Genomic DNA, 19,147 nt, shown 5'->3' with positions numbered 1-19,147 from the left:
TCCAAGTAGTAAATAACATAAGGTTTTATATTAACGTAAGAGCAAAAACTAAGAGCAAAGTTACCATACTTTTTGAAAATGGGGGTAATATTTTTAAAGAAATTTCAGGGGTCATCTCTCCCACCAAAGCTTTGAAGACCCAAGCAGACTGTTCAAGACAAATCCTCAATATACTTTTTAGAAAAATTGAACTAGGGGATGTGATAATGTGCTGGGAGGCTTAAAGCTTTGGAACAAGGAAAGTTCATGGAGAAGGAGCAATAAAAACTGAATTCACCTAGCTTATAATGTAGTCTCCTAGAGAAATAGCAGAAAAATTCCATCTTGTTCATACTAGCATCTCCAAAGGAGATCATATAGTTAGTGGGTGAAGTAATAAGAGGAAAACAAGCCTAATGAGCAGACATACGAAGCTGTAAATATCTCTGTGCTGCAGTCCCTCAGCCTCTGCAACTTTTGCTTGGGCAGGGCATGGCCCTTGCTGTTGCAGTCAAAGTCTGAATAGGAGCCCAATGCTTGATCTCCTCATGTTGTCTTGTTTTGAGAGAAAACTTTGGTCTGCATCACCAGACCAACTTCCTCCAATTTAGGGAGAAATTTTGACTTCTGCAAGGAAGACTTCCTCTCAATGTCTGCACATAGGTAAGTCCAAGAGCTGAACATACACTGTAGGACAGGATCAGAGAGAATGGAAGCCAAGAATATGCACCTGAAGTCTCCTGAGCACCGATCTAGCACAGCTCAGATGCTTGAGATCACTCTAGTTTTTCGTAGCTTTTCTAATTATGTATTTATTTATGATGCTGAAAAAGTGAACATTACACTCGGCAATACAAGGGTCAGCATTGACAATTAAATAGCATTCATGGAAGCTCAATTTGTAAAATGAATGGGAAGCAAATACCACCTCCAGTAAAAGGAGAACCAAAGTCCAAGGATCTTATTAATTAACAAGAATAGACAAATAGGGAAAAGGCTCAGGAAGAAAGAAGATGTCTACCATGTCATAGAAATTATACCCAACTTTGTATTTTGTATATTTTCCAACTTAGTTTATGCCCTTGATTATGTTCTTCTTGGGGTATTCAATTGGTAAATTGTTTCATATCATAAAGATGGAATTGTGCACGACCAGTAGGGGAGAAGGACAGGTCTTCTATCCCTCTAAAGATGTGAAACACTTTACAAATCCTGGAAAAAAATACTTACTATTTTTCTAATCATCAAGAGGATATTATTGGATTTGGAATGATGTCAAACTAAGGAGTCTTTTCTTCATCACATTGTGTCAAGGGACATATGAGTTTATTAGCTTTATTATATTATTATCTTTTCCCCCCTAAAGTCCAGTATGTCCATTTCATCTCTCTCCCTCTCTTTTTTTCCTCTCTGTCTATCTTAAAAAATTCTCTCTGTCTTTCTGTCTACTTAAAAAAATTATTTCTATACTGAGCAGAAGTGCCCTACTAAAAGTAATTTCAACTTTTTTGTTACCTGGGAACCTTATGAACTGGAACTTTATATACTGTTTATATATTCTTTAGGTGAAAGGCAATCTGATATGACCATTTTGAGCTGTAGCCACTCATGGAGTAAAGAGGTTGTTTTTGAATGAGAAATGCGTGATAGTAACTCATCCCAGAATTCAACAAATAGATGGCACTGAAGGGTGGCATCCTCTTTAATTCTCAGGATGCCTTTGCACCAGAATTAATAATATGCAGAGAACAGCATGTGAACAAGAGATTCTCTCTGTACTGAAGTTGTAGCTGTAGCAGGGAGCCTACATTATCTGTCAACATCCTCTGACATCATCTCTCATCACTCCTCCTTTTGCTCATTCCTCTGCACCACTGGCTTCGTTGCTTGGATTTGAAGATATGAAACAAGAATCTTCTTTATGTCCTTTGAAGTGACCATTCCCACTGCCAGGCACACACTTCTCCTTATAGCATACTAGCTCTTTCTCTCGCTTCCTTGAAGTCTGTTCAAATATCACCTTGTTTGTTGGCCTTACCTGAACATTCGGTACAAATAACATCTCCTACCACTCTCTCCTTTACACCTGAATTTGTATTCTCCATGGCATCTGTCACCTTCTGACATGTTTCACAATATTTTTATTTGCATATCCTTTTTCATTATCCTTGGATTGTGGGATTTTTTTTCAGTACTCTATATTTATTATCAATATGTGCTTGGAACATAGTCTGTATGCAATATGTATTTCTCAAAAGCGTAGAAGAATTTCTTATTAAAATGATAAACACATCAATAATTCTGGCATATGTTAAAAATTGGACAAAAATTCCTAGTCAGAGATGAAATAGGGATTAATTCAAGGAGAACTTATCTATATCCAAAATATTAAAATCAAATTCTTGGTTGCAATAGGGAAATTGCCCCACTTAGGCTATATGCGCTATGCCCATTTGTGCAAAAATTAGTCATGTCATATTCTCTTCTCCAAGTATTCACCTCCATCTATGAAACAAGGGAACAAAACAGAAATTGCAAAATTTTTTCTCCTGGGACTTTCAGAGGAACCAGAACTGCAGCCCCTCATATTTGGGCTTTTCCTCTCCATGTATCTGATCACTGTATTTGGGAACCTGTTCATCATCCTGGCTGTCAGCTCAGACGCCCACCTCCACACACCCATGTATTTTTTCCTCTCCAACTTGTCCTTTACAGACATCTGTTTCACCTCCACCACCATCCCAAAGATGCTGTGGAATATTCAGAACAAGAGCAAAGTCATAAACTTTGATGGCTGCATCACCCAGATGTATTTTTTACATATGTTTGCAGGCTTAGATGACATTCTCCTGAGTGTGATGGCCTATGACAGGTTTGTGGCCATTTGCCACCCCCTGTGCTACTCAGTTATCATGAATCCCAGACTCTGGATTGCTGGTTCTGATATCCTGGACACTGTGTGCTGTGTATTCCTTTTACATACCTTAATGGTGTTTTGACTGTCCTTCTGCCCAGATTTGGAAATCCCCCACTTTTTCTGTGAACTCAATCAGGTGGTACAGCTTTCCAGTTCTGACACATTTATCAATAACATGGTGATCTATTTTTCAACTATCCTTCTGGGTGGTGGTCCTTTTGCTGGTATCCTTTATTCTTACTCTAATATAGTCTCTTGCATAAGTAGAATCTCGTCAACTCAGGGGAAGTTCAAAACTTTTTTTTTTTTTTTTTTTTTTTGTCTTTTTTTTGCTATTTCTTTGGGCCGCTCCCACGGCATATGGAGGTTCCCAGGCTAGGGGTCGAATCGGAGCTGTAGCCGCCGGCCTACGCCAGAGCCACAGCAACGCGGGATCTGAGCCACGTCTGCAACCTACACCCACAGCTCATGGCAACGCTGGATTGTTAACCCACTGAGCAAGGGCAGGGACCGAACCCGCAACCTCGTGGTTCCTAGTCGGATTCGTTAACCACTGCGCCACGACGGGAACTCCTCAAAGCCTTTTCTAACTGTGTGTCTCACCTCTCAGTTGTCTCCTTATTTTATTGTACTGTTCTAGCTGTGTACCTCAGCCCTTCTACTACCCAGAGGTCACAATCCAGTGCAATTGCCTCGGTGATGTACACTTTGGTCATGCCCTTGATGAACCCCTTCATCTATAGCCTGAGGAATAAGGACATAAAGAGGGCTCTGTGGAGATTCTATTTGAAGCCAGATTCAAAGGCCCAGTTACCCTGGGGGTGATCTAGTGCTCTTATTGCATGGCTTATACCTCGGAACAAGCAATTGTTATTCTTTGATAATTGTAGAATAAAATTTGTTCCTTTCACTTGTTTCCTGAGATATTCATTTTTTTTTACTATTTAACTTTTCTATACAGTTTCAGCATCTCTTTTATTGGTTTTTTGCTTGTTTGTTTTATATATTAGGCATTTTTTACTTTTTCCTACCTCAAAGCTTTCTTGACTTTTGTTTAGAAGTGTTTATAAATTTTCATTTCTTTGATAAGGCATATTATATTTATGTAGAATAATTACTTCTGAAATTAAATATATCCATATCAAATAATTGCCTCTTGTCTTTCTGAAAAAGTAATCACAAATTGCATTACTCATATGAAAAACATACAGATGACAACCAAAGTAAATTGCATTATTTTTAATTTGGTTTTATTAGTGGATATGGAGAAGGGACTAAAGTTATTATGAGGAAGTTTAATTATGCAGTGGGTTTATGTCTCAATTCCTTGTGTTAGTTAAGGGTCAAGTTTATATGTACATATAATTTTATGTCATCATGATCCAAGGATGGCTCACTGGAGAGCTTGAATGACTCTCCAGTCATGTGGTTCAGGGCTACAGTTTAAGGCAACAAACAGGTCTTCCAAGTTTCTTCTTATCTGGAATGGAAGCTAGTGGAGTCATTTTTTAATGCAATTATCTGAAAAAACTTTAAAAACAGAGTAATTAGGAATGCTGTCTTTAAATATGAGAATAAATGCCTAGAATGAGAAGGTTGTTGTAATTTCTCTCAGTTTATTGACTTTTATTTTGCAATAGTTAACTATTGCTGCATTAGAACTCATCCTAATAACAAGTATTTACTACAATGGCTCTACTATCAAGTGAGACTGTACTGAGAGGAGTTGTTCTCATCTTTGTTGGGTTGGGTGCTTCTTTAATGTACATGCACCTGCAAATATCTATGTTGTAATTTGAAAATTCATCTCTGATGTTGTATACAGCTGTATTGTATTGCTTTCTTCACTACTATGTGCTAGTTGACTCCATTTATATGTGTCGGTTAACTTAGATTTTATGTAAAAAAAAGTAGTTTATCATTCATAACGTCAGCATCATGGTAAATTAAAAACTCCCTTTGTCTTACCTCTTCAATATACTATTAGTAAAACATCTCTAACTAAAGAAAATCTTCTCTGGCCAACACCTAAGGACACCAGAGATTCATACAGTCACACATCTGAAGGTGGCTGAATTTTAACACATAAAGGGAGGTGGAAGCAGGGGAACAGTAGAAATAGTGCCCCTGATCCCAGTTCCACTGCTGAGGAAGTTGCGCCAATAGCAGCAGAAAACATGGTAGCACTGATAGAAGTGGCACACATGACTGGCCTCCTGGATGCAGTAGCACCTACAGCCATAGAGAACCATGCAGCAGGGTCATTATTGCCTTTAACCCAGGTCATCCTGGATGTGGTAATATTGCCCACCATCTTGGAGTCCCCTCCCCACCCCCAGCAAGAAGCCATCCCTAGCATGGACTATCATGGCAAAACTGGCTGGGGCTTGGGACCTGGGACCCTTACTGCACTGCTTACACCTGGACAAATGCCTCCTACAGCAACAAAATACAAAGAAACTATAAGAGAATAAAACTATAAGTGAATAAAAACAACTGAGTGTATGCACAGTTGCAGCTAAATCTGAACAAGATATAAAAAGACCGAAAACCACACTGCCACTTCTGAAGAGCCGAGAGGTAAAGCAGGGTACTGTGCATGAACTCTGTATACAGCACCACCAAAGGGGTGGCAAGACCACCTAAGCCACCCCAAAAGCCCAACCCCTAGATCTGTCCCTAACCTAACCCTATGTAAGAAACCAGCTCATGGCCAACCCCCACAGAGAGTGAGAAGGGGAAGCTGTTCCATAAAAAAGGAATAGAATAATGGCATTTGTTGCGACATGGATAGACCTATAAATTATCATGCTAAGTGAAGTTAGTCAGACAGTGAGACACAAATATCATATGCTATCACTTATATGTGGAATCTGAAAAAAAAAAGTGTGTGATGAACTTATTTGCAGAACAGAAACTGACTCACAAACTTAAAAACTTATGGTTACCAAATGAGACAGATTGTGGATGGGATGGGATGGGGGTTTGGGATGTAAATGTTGTTTTTTCTAATATTTATTTATTTATTTATTTGTTTATTTATTTATTGTCTTTTTGGGGCTGCACCTGTGGCATATGGAGATTCCCAGACTAGGGGTCCAATCAGAGCTATTGCTGCTGGACTATGCCACAGCCACAGTAATGCCATATCCAACCCACATCTGCAACCTACACCATAGCTCACAGCAATGCCAGATACTTAACCCACTGAGCAAGGCCAAGGATAGAACCTTCAGCCTCATGGTTCCTCATCAGATTTGATTCTGCTGCACTATGACAGTAACTCTTTGGATGTAAATGTTGTAAAATTGAATTGTGATGATGGTAGTACAACTATAAATGTAATAAATTCACCAAGTTAATAAAGAAAAGTGTACCCTATATCAGAATAGACTGTTAAACAATTATAGTATAATATTTAGGGAAAAAAACATTAAAAATATCTATAGCTACTTCATGCAGCAACCAAATCACAACAGGAAAAGTAATATTTTCTGAACTGGCCAACTGCATATAAGGGATGAAACTGAGCCAGATCATTATACCATGTAACAAAAATAAACTTAACATAGATTAAAGTCTTAAATATGGGGCCTGAAACTTTAAAAAAATCATAGAACAAAATACATTGGTATTAGAAATATTTTGGTTGATATATTTCTTCAGCCAGTGGAAATAAAAGCAAAAATAAAAAAAAATGGGACTACATCAAACTAAAAAGCTTTGCACATTGAAGGAAACCAGCAACAAAACAAAAAGACAACCTACTAATAGCAAAAGATATTTGCAAATTATATATCTGACAAGAGGTTGTTATCCAAAAATATAAAGAATTTAATCTACTCAATATAAAAATGTGAAAAAAAAGTGGGTGGAGGGCCCTCAATAGACATGTTCCCAAGGAAAGCATAAAGATGGCCAACAGGTACATGAGAAGAGGCATGTCTTTAATCCATTTTAAATTTATTTTTATTTATGGGGTAAGAGAGTGTTCCAATTTCATTCTTTTGCATGTAGTTGTCTGGTTTTCCCAGCACTACTTCTTGAAGAGACGTTTTTCCATTGTGTATTCTTGCTTCCATTGTCATAAGTTAGTTGACCATAGGTCCATGGGTTTCTTTGGGGACTTTGTATCCTGTTCCATTGATCTATATTTCTGTTTTTGTGCCAGTACTCAACTGTTTTGATGACTGTAGCTTTGTACTATAGTCTGATGTTAGGAAGCCTGATTCCTCCAGCTTCATTTTTCTTTCTCAGGATTGTTTTGGTTATTAGGGGTGTTCTGTGTTTCAACATAAATGTTGAAAAAATTAGTTCTAGTCTGTGAAAAATGCCATTGATAATTTGGCAAGGACTGCATAGAATCTGTACATTGCCTTGGGTATTATAGCCACTTTGACAACACTGATTCTTCCAATGCAAGAGCATGGTATAGCTTTCTGTTTTTTTGTGTCATCTTTGATGGCATTCATCAGGGTCTTATATTTTTAGAGTACAGTTGTTTTGTCACTTTAGGTAGGTTTATTCCTAGGTATTGTCTTCTTTTTGATGTGATGATAAATGGGATTGTTTCCCTAACTTCTCTTTCTTTGTTAGCATATAGAAATTCAATCAAGCAGTTCTGAGAGGGAAGATTATAGCAATACAATCTTATCTTAGGAAGGAAGAAAAAATTCAAACAACCTAACTTTACGCTTAAAACAACTAGAGAAGGAAGAACACACAAAGCCCAAAATTAGTGGAAGGAAAGAAATTATAAAGATCCAAGCAGAAATCAACGGCATAGAGACAAATAAAACAAGAGAGACAATCAATGAAAGCAAAAGTTTGTTCTTTGAAAAGAATGACACAATTGATACATATTTAGCCACACTCATCAAGAAAAAAAAAGGTGAAGTTTCAAATCAATGAAATTAGAAATTAAAAAGGATAAATTACAACTGAACATATGGAAATATAAATGACCACAAAAGAATACTATAAGCAACTATATGCCAATAAATGGGCAGCCTAGAAGAAATGGCCAGACCCTTACAAAGATACAACCCACCAAGACTGAACCAGGAAGAAATAGAAAATATGAATAGACTGATCACAAGCACTGAAATTGAAAATATGATTTAAAAACTTCCACAAAAAATTCCAAGAATTTATGGCTTCACTTGTGAACTCTACCAAACATTCAGAGAAGAGTTATCACATATTCTTATGAAACTCTTCCAAAAAACTTCAGAGGAAGGAATACACTCAAGCACATTCTATGAGGCCACCATCACCCAGATACCAAAACCAGACAAAGATACTACTAAAAAAGAAAATTGCTGACCAATATCACTGATGAACATAGATGCAAAAATCCTCAGTGACATACTTGCAAAACAAATCCAAATATATATTAAAGGGATCATCCACCATGATCAAGTGGGATTTATCACAGGGATGCAAGGATTCTTCAGTATCCACAAATCAATCAATGTAATACACCACATCAACAAACTGAAAAATTAAACACATGTGATCCTCTCAATAGATGCCAAAAAATCTTTTGAAATAATTCCACACCCATTTCTGATTCCACAGATTGGGCATAGAGGGGACCTACTTCAACATAATAAAAGCTGTATATGACAAACAGCTAACATCATTATCGAAAGTGAAAACTGAAAGCACTTCTACTGATATTGGGAACAAGACAAGGATGTGCACTCTCACCACTGTTATGAAGCATAGGTTTTTAAGTCCTAGCAATGGCAATCCAAGAACAAAATGAAATGAAATGAATCTAATTTGCAAAAGTAAAACAATCACTGTTTGCAGATATCATGATATTATAGCTAGACAATCCTAAAGACACTGCCAGAAAACTGTTAGAGCCCATCAATGCATTTGGTAAAATTGCAGGATACAACTTAATCCACAGAAATTGAATTTCCTATTTCTTATTCTGGGATTACTGGAACAACCAGAACTGCTTTATATTTAGGATTTTCCTCTCCATGCATCTAATTACATATGTTTGAAAACCTGCATAGTGATCAGCCACCATCTCTCATTCTGACCTCCACACATACATGTAATTCTTCTATAATCTGTTATTTTAGGATTTTTTTCCTCCACTGCCTTGCTGAAGAAAGCAAAGGCATGACCTATGAAAGATTCATCAACTAGAGATATATTTACTTACAGTCTGCAGATATGGACCACTTTTCTCCTGATGGAAATGGCCTGTAGTGGATTTGTGGCCATCTGTCTTACCCTGCCTACTCCATCACCATGAACCACCAGCATTTTGGGTGTCTGGTTCTGGTGTTTTAATACATGAATACCCTCCAAAGATTAATGGGATTACAGTTGTCCTTCTGAACAGACTCGGAAATCACCTACATTTTTCTGCAAAATCAATCAGGTGGTTCAACTCGCCTATTGTGACATCTTTCTTATTTAAAGCTAAAGTATTCTTTGGTGGTGATCTCTTAAGTAGGGTCCTTTTCTCTTGACTCTAAGATTGTCTCCTCCATCTGTGGAATTACACCAGTTTAAGGAACTATGAGGATTTTCCACCTGTGGATCTTAACTCTCAATGTCTCTTTATTTTACTGCACAATCATAGGAGTGTACCTTAGCTCTGTGGCAAGCCACAGCTCCCACTGAAATGCAAAAGCCTTGGTGATGGACACTTGTAGTGTGACCACACTCATAGTAAATCCATTGACAGCTTATGGTAAAAGGACATGACGAGGGCTCTGAAAAGCGGCTAAAAGAGTAGATCCTAAAAAGTCTCATCATAAAATGTAAGAAAATCACTTTTATTTAACTTCTGTATCTATACAATATGATGGCTATTAACTAAATTTATGATAATCAATCATCAAATATGTTAATTCAAGTCATTATGTTTTATACCTTGAACTGATACAGTGGTGAAGGTTAATTATAGCTTGATAAAACAAAGAAAAAAGTGGGACTTTAAAAAATTCTTTGGGATGGCAGCTAAAAGGGAGGAATTGATTTCTTGCAATAAGATAAGATGTGTACATTTTTCCAGGGCATAAAGCATTGGAGCCAACATTTGATAATCTATGGTCAGAATGTGAAAGTAGAACTTGCTTCCTCTTTATTACCTAAAATTTTTATTTCTTTGCTTCAACTTCCTTGTACCATTGAAAAGCTCAGATTGTGAAAGTTTTTTTTATTCCTCTGATTAATAGACATTTTTATGCTTTGTCTACTTCCCACTTTCTCAGAGTTTTCCCTAAACTTGATTCAAAATATTTAAAAGTATGATTTTTCATGGGGTAACATGGATTCCTTGAGAAGAATGTATTCTCAAATGACATACATCATCCCAATCATTTTTTCTCTTATTCCTTGAAAGAATTGACATGAGCTCTAACACTGCTTTGGGAAAAAAAAGAAGATTTTGTTGGTAAGGTAATTTATGTAATTTTATAATAGTGTAAACTGAGACTACTGGGTTTTTTTCCCATTTTTGTGTATCTAATTCATTTGTAAATCACTACATTTACTTCTTGAAAATGGGAACTTTACCTTATAGCTTGTTTTGTAGGTGGTTATTCAATTCTTCTCATTAGAATCCTACTCTCTTAATCAGCTTTATCCACATCCCCTACTATAGTCACTGACAAATGATAACTAACTGCAGGTTACCAAATGGAGTCTAAAACACACATTTGAATCCATTCACGATATATGGTATTTGAGTCTGAGAAAATATTACAGATAATGAAAACTTTAAATCACATGATGTATTACTAAGCACAATATTTCATTTTCATGCACTCTATCAATTCACCAAAGTAGAGATTTTGGTGTCCATGTGAAAGGGTCCTATTTTCATGAGTGAGAAGGATTTGTTGGTGTGTTTATGATGATAAATTATGTGTAATCATGTATAAAGTGAGTGAAAAAGTTTTCCTTTAAAATTACATGCATAAATGTTTCTTCGTGGAGGGCTCTCAATCTACACACATGTGACACTAACAAAAGACCACAGCCATGATGCCCACACTATGACACCCAAACCATCAGCTGCACCTGGGGGCTTGTTAAAAAGTCCGTCCTTGGGCCCAATAGAGATCTGATGAATCATAATTTGCATGTAAAGGACTAACCTTGGTCATTTGTATGCACAAGAAATTTATGGATGTTATAATCTAGAATAGGTTTTCTCACCATCTTACTCTTGACATTTGGGGCAGGGTAGATATTTTTATCAGGTGTTCTCATGTGGTTTATAGGAGATTAGGGGAAAAACATCTCTGGTTGAAAATCACTGCCCTGAGTTCAAGTACTGTGAGCACCCTGACTGATTCCAATCAAGACCCCATCCCTTACTTGATTTACACCTTTCAGCAGAACATCAATTCCCTATGAGTCCCATTTATTCAGTGGAGACTGGAGTTCCTAAAAGTACTATCTTTTAGAACACACTGCTATAAAAATGAAATTTGACAGTCTCTATAGTGTGCTAGTTAGTGGTGCATAACAACAGCTATTTCTCTAAAGTTAGAAAATTTTATACTGAGGGAAAAAAGTGACAGCTCTCAACTTGCAATTTAAGTGGGAAATTGCTATCTGGCTTGGAAACACTGTCATGAATCTAAGGAGTATAATACCCAAGATTTTATATTAATGTAGTCATTTGTTTTATATTCACCCCTTTCGAAGAGCTGACTAATAATTTTTAGAGATTTCAGTGGTTTTGTCCCCACACAACCCAAATCAAATTCTTGATGACCCAGAGACCGATTTCAGATAATTCCTTAATATTATCCTTTTGAGAAAACTTGAATTCAGGGATATGATAAGGTGCTGGCAGCCTTAGACCTTTGGTAGCAGGAGAATTAAAGGAGAAGGAGCAATAAAAATTAATTTCACCTAACTCATAATGCAGTCTCCAAGGAATAGAGAATCAGCAAAAAAAAAAAAAAAATCCATTCTGACCAGACCAGTGTCTCCAAGGGAAATTATATGCTTAGAGGTTGGAGTAATAAGAGGAAAACAGGCCTAATGAGCAGACATAGTATGCTGTAAATACATCCTCTGGTGCATTCCTTCAGCCTCTGCAAATGTTGCTTTGACAGGGCATTGTCATTCCTGTTGCAGTCCTAAGTCTGGATGGGAGACTAATGCTTAATCTTCTATTGTCTTGTTTTGAGCCAAGGCTTTGGTCAGCATCATCAGTCATTTAGGGAAGAATTTTGACTTCTGCAAAAAAGGTTTCCTCTCAGAGTCTATATGTAGGTGAGTGCAAAAGCTGACCAGACACGGCAGGATAGAATAAGAGAGAGTGGAGGCCAAGAACATGTACCTGAGGTCACCTGAGAACCATTTTAGCACATCCCAGGTGCCAGAGCTCACTGCGCTTGTTGGCTGGCTTTCCTAATAACATATTTATTTATGATGCTGAAGAGTGAATATTGCACTGGGCATTGCAAGTCTCTGGGTTGACAATTAAATGATATTCATGAAAGCTCAATTTGAAAAAGGAATGGGCGGCATAAACTATTTCTTGTAAAAGTAGGACCAAAGCCCAAAGATCTTATTCATTGACAAGAATAGACAAACAGGGAAAAGTCTTAGGAAAAAGAAGTCTTCAACCTCTTCATAGAAAACACACTCAACTTAGTTGTCTGCTACATATTTCAATTTTTGTAGTGTTAGTTTATCCTTCTTGATTTTTTTTCTTTTAGGATATTCAATATGTAAATTATGTTGCATCATAAAGATACTACTGTTTCTGTCCTTGAGAAATACTAATATTTATTTTATTGTTTTTCCTGGTAATCAAGAAGATGTTGCTGGAGTTGGAATGTTTTGTGGGTTTTTTTGTTTTTGTTTTTGTTTTTGTCTTTTTGCCTTTTCTAAGACTGCTCCCGCAGCATATGGAGGTTCCCAGGCTAGAGGTCAAATCAGAGCTGTAGCCACCGGCCTACACCAGAGCCACAGCAATGAGGGATCCGAGCCGTATCTGCAACCTACACCACAGCTCACACCAACGCCGGGTCCTTAACCCACTGAGCAAGGCCAGGGATCAAACCCGCAACCTCATGGTTCCTAGTCGGATTCATTAACCACTGTGTCATGACGGGAACTCCTGGAGGTGGAATGTTTTCAAACTATGGGGGGGTTTTCATCACATTGTGTTGGGACCTGATGAGGTTATTAGATCTTTCCCCCTAACATCCATATGGCTGTTTCATTTCTCTATCAAAGTCTCTCTCTCCTACTATTTTTATATCTTTAACTACTCAACTGAAAGTGGCCTGACCAGAATGGAACCCAGAGTTTATTTGTCCATGATAAGCTTATAAAGTGGAATTTCTGGGTGCAATCTAAACATTTTCCATGGAAAAACTAATCTGATCTGACTCATTTGAGTTTTAAGGAGGGTGTATCTGGGTAAGAAATGTGTGGTAGTAATTCTGACCAGGACATCATGGGGTGTGTGTGCCTATGCCTTATAGAGTGAGAGCAGTTCTCAAAATAGAGGCATCTGACTCATATATTAAGGTAACAAAATGTACAGAAGCCAGAATTCAATCAACAGATAGTGCTAAGAAGGGGATCTTTAATTTAAATGGTACCCTTGTAATAAAATGAATAAAATGAGTAAAATGCTAGGAATGGGATGTGAACAGGGAGATTCTCTGTACACTCAAGTTGTAGCTACTGGAGGGGAGCCACCTTTTTCCTCAACAACCTCTGACACCGCCTCTCATCACTCTGCCTTTTGTTCATTACTCTGCCCCACTGGCTTCCTTGTTTGGATCTACACATAGAAAGCCAGCATCTAGTTCCCCTTGTGGCTCAGTGGCTAGCAAACCCAACTAGCATCCATGAGAACATGGGTTCGATCCCTGGACTTGCTCAATGAGTTAAGGATCTGGCACTGCTGTGAGCTGTGGTGTAGGTTGCAGATGCAGCTTGGATCTCATGTTGCTGTAGCTGTGGTGTAGGCCAGTGGCTACAGCTCCAATTGGACCCCTAGCCTGGAAACCACCATATGCCATGGGTGCAGCCCTAAAAAGGCAAAAGACCAAAGAAAACCAGCAATTTCCTCAGGTCCTTTGAAGTGACCCTTCCCTCTTCCAGAAACACTTCTAATATCATAAAAATTATTTCTCTCTCTTTCTTGAAGTCTGTATTCAAATATAACTTTGCAGACCTCGTTTGAACATTCTGCACAAAATGAAACTTCCTACCGTTCTCCCATTTTGCCTGTTTTTCTTTTCAAAATTCATGCCTCAGACATTTTTCATCTTCTGACATAGTATGTAACATTTTGTTTGAATATCATCTTTCAAATGGTTATGGGAATCTATCATTCTATAATCATTCTCAAGGAGAAGGCAAAGGGGAAGGGATATTTGGGTTTTTAGCATAATTTATTCCCTCTGTTGCTTGGAACATGGTTGGTTCTCAATATATATTTCTTAAATGCATGCTGAAATGGACAAAAATTCCTAGTCAGTGATGAAGTGGGGATTACCTCAAGAAGATGTTACCTATATCTAAAATATTAACATAATTTTCTTGCCAGCAACATAGAAATTGAAGTATTTGGGGAGTACCCATGATGGCACAGTGGTTAATGAACCTGACTGGTATCCATGAGGATGCAGGCTCAATCCCTGGCCTTACTCAGTGGGTTAAGGAACCAACATTGCTGTGAGATGTGATGTAGGCCGAAGATACAGCTCAGATCCCATGTTGCTGTGGCTGCTGCATAGATCAGTAGCTATAGCTCAATTCAGCCCCTTGCCTGGGAAAGTCCATATGCAGTGGGTGCAGCCCTAAAAAGATTAAAAAAAAAAGAAATTGAAGTATTTCATCTATTTGAGTTATGCCAGTTTAGGTGAAATTAATTATGCCATTTACCTTTTTTTCCCGATAGTCACTTCCATCCAATGGAATCAGGGAACGATACACAAATTTCAAAATTTCTCCTTCTGGGACTTACAGAGGATCCAAAACTTCAGCCCCTTATATTTGGGATTTTCCTCTCCATGTACCTGATCTCTGTGTTTGGGAACCTGCTCATCATCCTGGCCATCAGCTCAGACTCCCACCTCCACACACCCATGTACTTTTTTCTATCCAACCTGTCCTTTGTAGACATCTGTTTCACCTCCACCACCATCCCAAAGATGTTGTGGGACATACAGACCCAGTGCAAAGTCATAACCTATGAAGGCTGCCTCACTCAGATATATTTTTACATACTGTTTGGAGGCTTAGATGATCTTCTCCTGAGTGTGATGGCCTATGACAGGTTTGTGGCCATCTGCCACCCTCTGCACTACATGAGCGTAATGAACCCTGGACTCTGTGAACTGTTGGTTCTGATCTCCTGGATAATGATGGCCATGTATTCCTTGTTACACACCTTAATGGTATCGTGATTGTCCTTCTGTCCAGATTTGAAAATCCCCCACTTTTTCTGTGAACTCAATCAGGTGGTACAACTTGCCAGTTCTGACACATTTCTCAATAACCTGGTGATGTGTTTTGCAGCTCTCCTCATGAGCATTGGTCCTTTTTCTGGTATCCTTTATTCTTACTCTAAAATATTTGCTTGCATTCATGGAATCTCACCAGCTCAGGGGAAGTATAAAGCATTTTCCACCTGTGTGCCTCACCTTTTGGCTGTCCTCTTATTTTACTGTACAGGATTAGGAGTATACCTCAGCTCTTCTGCTACCCACAACTCACACTCAAGTGCAATAGCCTCGGTGATGTACACTGTGATCATCCCCATGCTAAACCCCTTCATCTACAGTCTGAGAAATAAAGACATAAAGAGTGCTCTGAGGAGATTCTATTTGATGCCAGGTAAAAAATGGACAATTATCCTGGGAGTGATGAAATGACCTTTAGTGCATGACTCAAATTCTCAGAACCAGAAATAAGGATTTTTTTTTTTTTGATCATTGTATAATAAAATTTTCCCCTGCAATTTATTTTCTGGGATTTCCATTTTAGGGGGATCAGCTTCTGCATATAATTGCAGGGAATTCTTTTTCAAGATTTTCCTTCCTCTGATATACAGGTGGTTTGTACTTTATCTCACTTCAAAATTGTTCCGCATTTGGATCAGAAATGTTTGGAAATTCCATTCCTTAGTGGGAGATTTTAGAATATTAAGAATAATTACTTCTCAAATGATATACATCATCCCAAGTAATTTTTCTCCGCTCTCCCTAAAAGAATTGTCATGAGTTTCATTAATCTATGAAAAATACAGCTGGCAACTAAGGTAATTTTTATTATATGTAATAAGATGCATTGAAGCTGTGCATATGGAGAAATGACTAAAGTTGTATGAGGGTTTTAGACTAATCAAAATGTCAGTGCCCATAAGCCTTGTGTTGTTGAAGGGCAACTTGCATATACATATCTAAATATGTATATATGTCCTCATCTTTGAAGAATGGATGACGAGGGAGCCCAAATGCCTAAGTACTCATGTGATTCTTTTGTTTCTGTATCTATGCAAGATGACAGATGTTAACTAAATTTATTGTAATAATCATTTCACAAAATATATGTCAAGCATTATGCTGTCGCTATACCTTAAACTTATATGGTGTTGTATGTCAAACACATCTTTTAAAAAAATATGTAAACAAAGCTTATGTATGCTCCATTTCTTGCCTTTTACATCCTTTTTCCTAGGCAACATTAACTCCCAGGGAAAACTTCCATTAACTATTTTTACAATATATGCAGAGTTTGTCAAATGTATCTTTATAAAACTGAAGAAAGGAGGGCTCTGAAAAGATTCTTTGAGATGGCAGCTATAAAGGGACATACTTTGGCAGGCAGTTATATAGAGATGGAAAATTTTTTTTCAGGATGTAAAGCGTTAGAGCCAGAATTTAATATTATTTGATCAGATTGTGAAGGCAGAACTTGCTCCTTGCCTGTATTTCCTAAAATTTTCATTTCTTTGATTCAATTAGTCCTTACTTTTGAAGTAACTCACATTTATAAGTTTCCTTCTTGGTCTGATATGTGGAAAGTTTTCCCCTATGTCAATTTCCTACTTTCTCAATGTTGTCCCCAAACCTCACTCAAAATATTCAAAATTCACATTTTCTTCATGGAGTCATATGGCTTTATTCAGAAAGATTTTTTTATCCAATGACATACATCATCCCAAATAAATTTTCTCTTGTTCAATGGAAAGAATTGTCATGAGCTCTTGTAATACTATGAAAAACATTTTATTGGTAAGGCAATTTATGTCATAGTACAATTGGTAATGGTATAATTGTGGAAACAGAGACTACAATTTTTCAGTTTTGTGTATAACATTCCTTTGTATATCACGTTTTTTTTTTTTTTTTTTTTTTTTTTTTTTTTTTTTTTAAGAACTGCACTCATGGCATATGGAAGTTCCTAGACTAGGGGTCAAATTGGATCTACAGCTGCCAGCCTACCGCATAGCTCAAGGCAATGCTGGATCGCCAACCCACTGAGCAAGGCCAGGGATCAAACCTGCATCCTCATGGATACTAGTCAGATTCTTTATGGCCGTACCACAACAGGAACTCCTGAATATCACTGTCTTAACCACTCTTTTTGAAAATAGAAACTTCCAAGTTACAGCTTGGTGTATAGACACTTATTAGGTTTAGTTCTCATTTGAATCATATTAAATTATTCAGCTCCATCCACAGTTTCTATGATAATCACTGACAAATGAAAATTAACTGCAGGTTTCCCAATGGAATCTACACAGAAACACAAATTTGAATCCATTCCATTTATACGGCATTTGAGTCTGGGAAAAATATTAACTATGATGGAAATTTTAAACTATACTTTTTGTCACTAAGAATATTACTGCATTTTCAAGCTCTATAACTATTCACTGAATAGATTTTGGTGTCCACTTGAAAGGATCCTATTTTCATCAAAGTGAAGGATTGGCAGGTCTGTTTTTGGTGATAAATTATGTGTAAGCTCCAATCAGGTAAATGAAAATCTTTTCTTTCAAAATGTATGCATAGAAGATTATTGGTGGAGAACACTCAACCCATGTACACACAACTCTAACAGAGTTCTACAGCCTTGCTACCCAAACTGTGATCCTCATACCAAGACCTGAAGCACCAAATACACCATGGGGCTTGTTAGAAATGCAGTTCCTGGGCCCACCTGAGACCTGATGAATCAGAATTTATAGTTAAATGAGATACCTTTGTCATTTGTATGCACAGGAGTGTATAGATGTTCTGAGCTGGAATAGGTTTTCTCCCCATCTTACTCTTGACTTTTGGGGCAGAATAATTATTTGTAATGGAGGCTGTGTCTGTGGTTTATAGGAAATTAGAAACATTCCTTCAGATATTGATAAATATCCCAAGGACAAAATCTTCTATGGTTGAGAATCTTGCCCTGGAGTTTAAGAACCTGGAACACCCCAACATATTCCAATCAAGACCTCATCCTTTACTTTGTTTATAGCTTCCAGCAGAATAATAAATCCCTATGAGCCATGTTTCTCCAATGTAGAATGGAGTTCAGAAAAGTACTGCCCCATAGAGCACCCTGTTGTAAAAATTAAATTTGACAGTCTTAATAATATGCTAACTAGTGGTACATAATAACATTTATTTATTTTAAAGTTACAAAATTGTATGATGAGGGACATGGGAACAGCTCTCAACTTCTGAATTAAGTGGGAAATTCCTCATTGGCTTGGGAAAAATTTAGTAAATCCATCGTGTATAATACCTAATTTTTTTTTACTGCCTTTCATTTTTACTTCTGTGAATTTACTTTTTTAGAGTACATACAATAAAATTCACTGATGTGGGTATAGCTGTGAATTTTGGTGAATGCATAGGGCCACATTAGCATCACTGCAATTAATATACAGAACAGTTCCATTGCCCTAAAAAAAATACACTTATGCTGCCCTTTTAGAGTCAAATCCTCCTGTTTTTCTTTTATTTATTTTTTATTTTCAATTATTATTTCCCCAATACAATTTTGTTCCTACTGTACAGCATGGTGACCCAGTTACACAAACTTGTACACATTGTATTTTCTCACATTATCATGCTCCATCATAAGTGACTAGACAGAGTTCCCAGTGCTACAGAGCAGGATCTCATTGCTAATCCATTCCAAAGGCAACAGTTTGTATCTATTAACCCCAGACTCCCAGTCCATCCCACTCCCTCCCCCTCCACCTTGGCAACCATAAATATCTTCTCC

General features: G+C 37.4%; 1 pseudogene; it reads left to right on the top strand.

Annotated features, from left to right (window-relative positions):
* Nucleotides 14,995–15,789, top strand: LOC110259624 (annotated as a pseudogene).

The sequence above is a fragment of the Sus scrofa genome, chromosome 2 (assembly GCF_000003025.6).
Source record: "Sus scrofa isolate TJ Tabasco breed Duroc chromosome 2, Sscrofa11.1, whole genome shotgun sequence".
In the NCBI taxonomy this organism is placed as follows: Eukaryota; Metazoa; Chordata; class Mammalia; order Artiodactyla; family Suidae; genus Sus; species Sus scrofa.
This window is presented reverse-complemented; position numbering and strand designations above follow the sequence as displayed.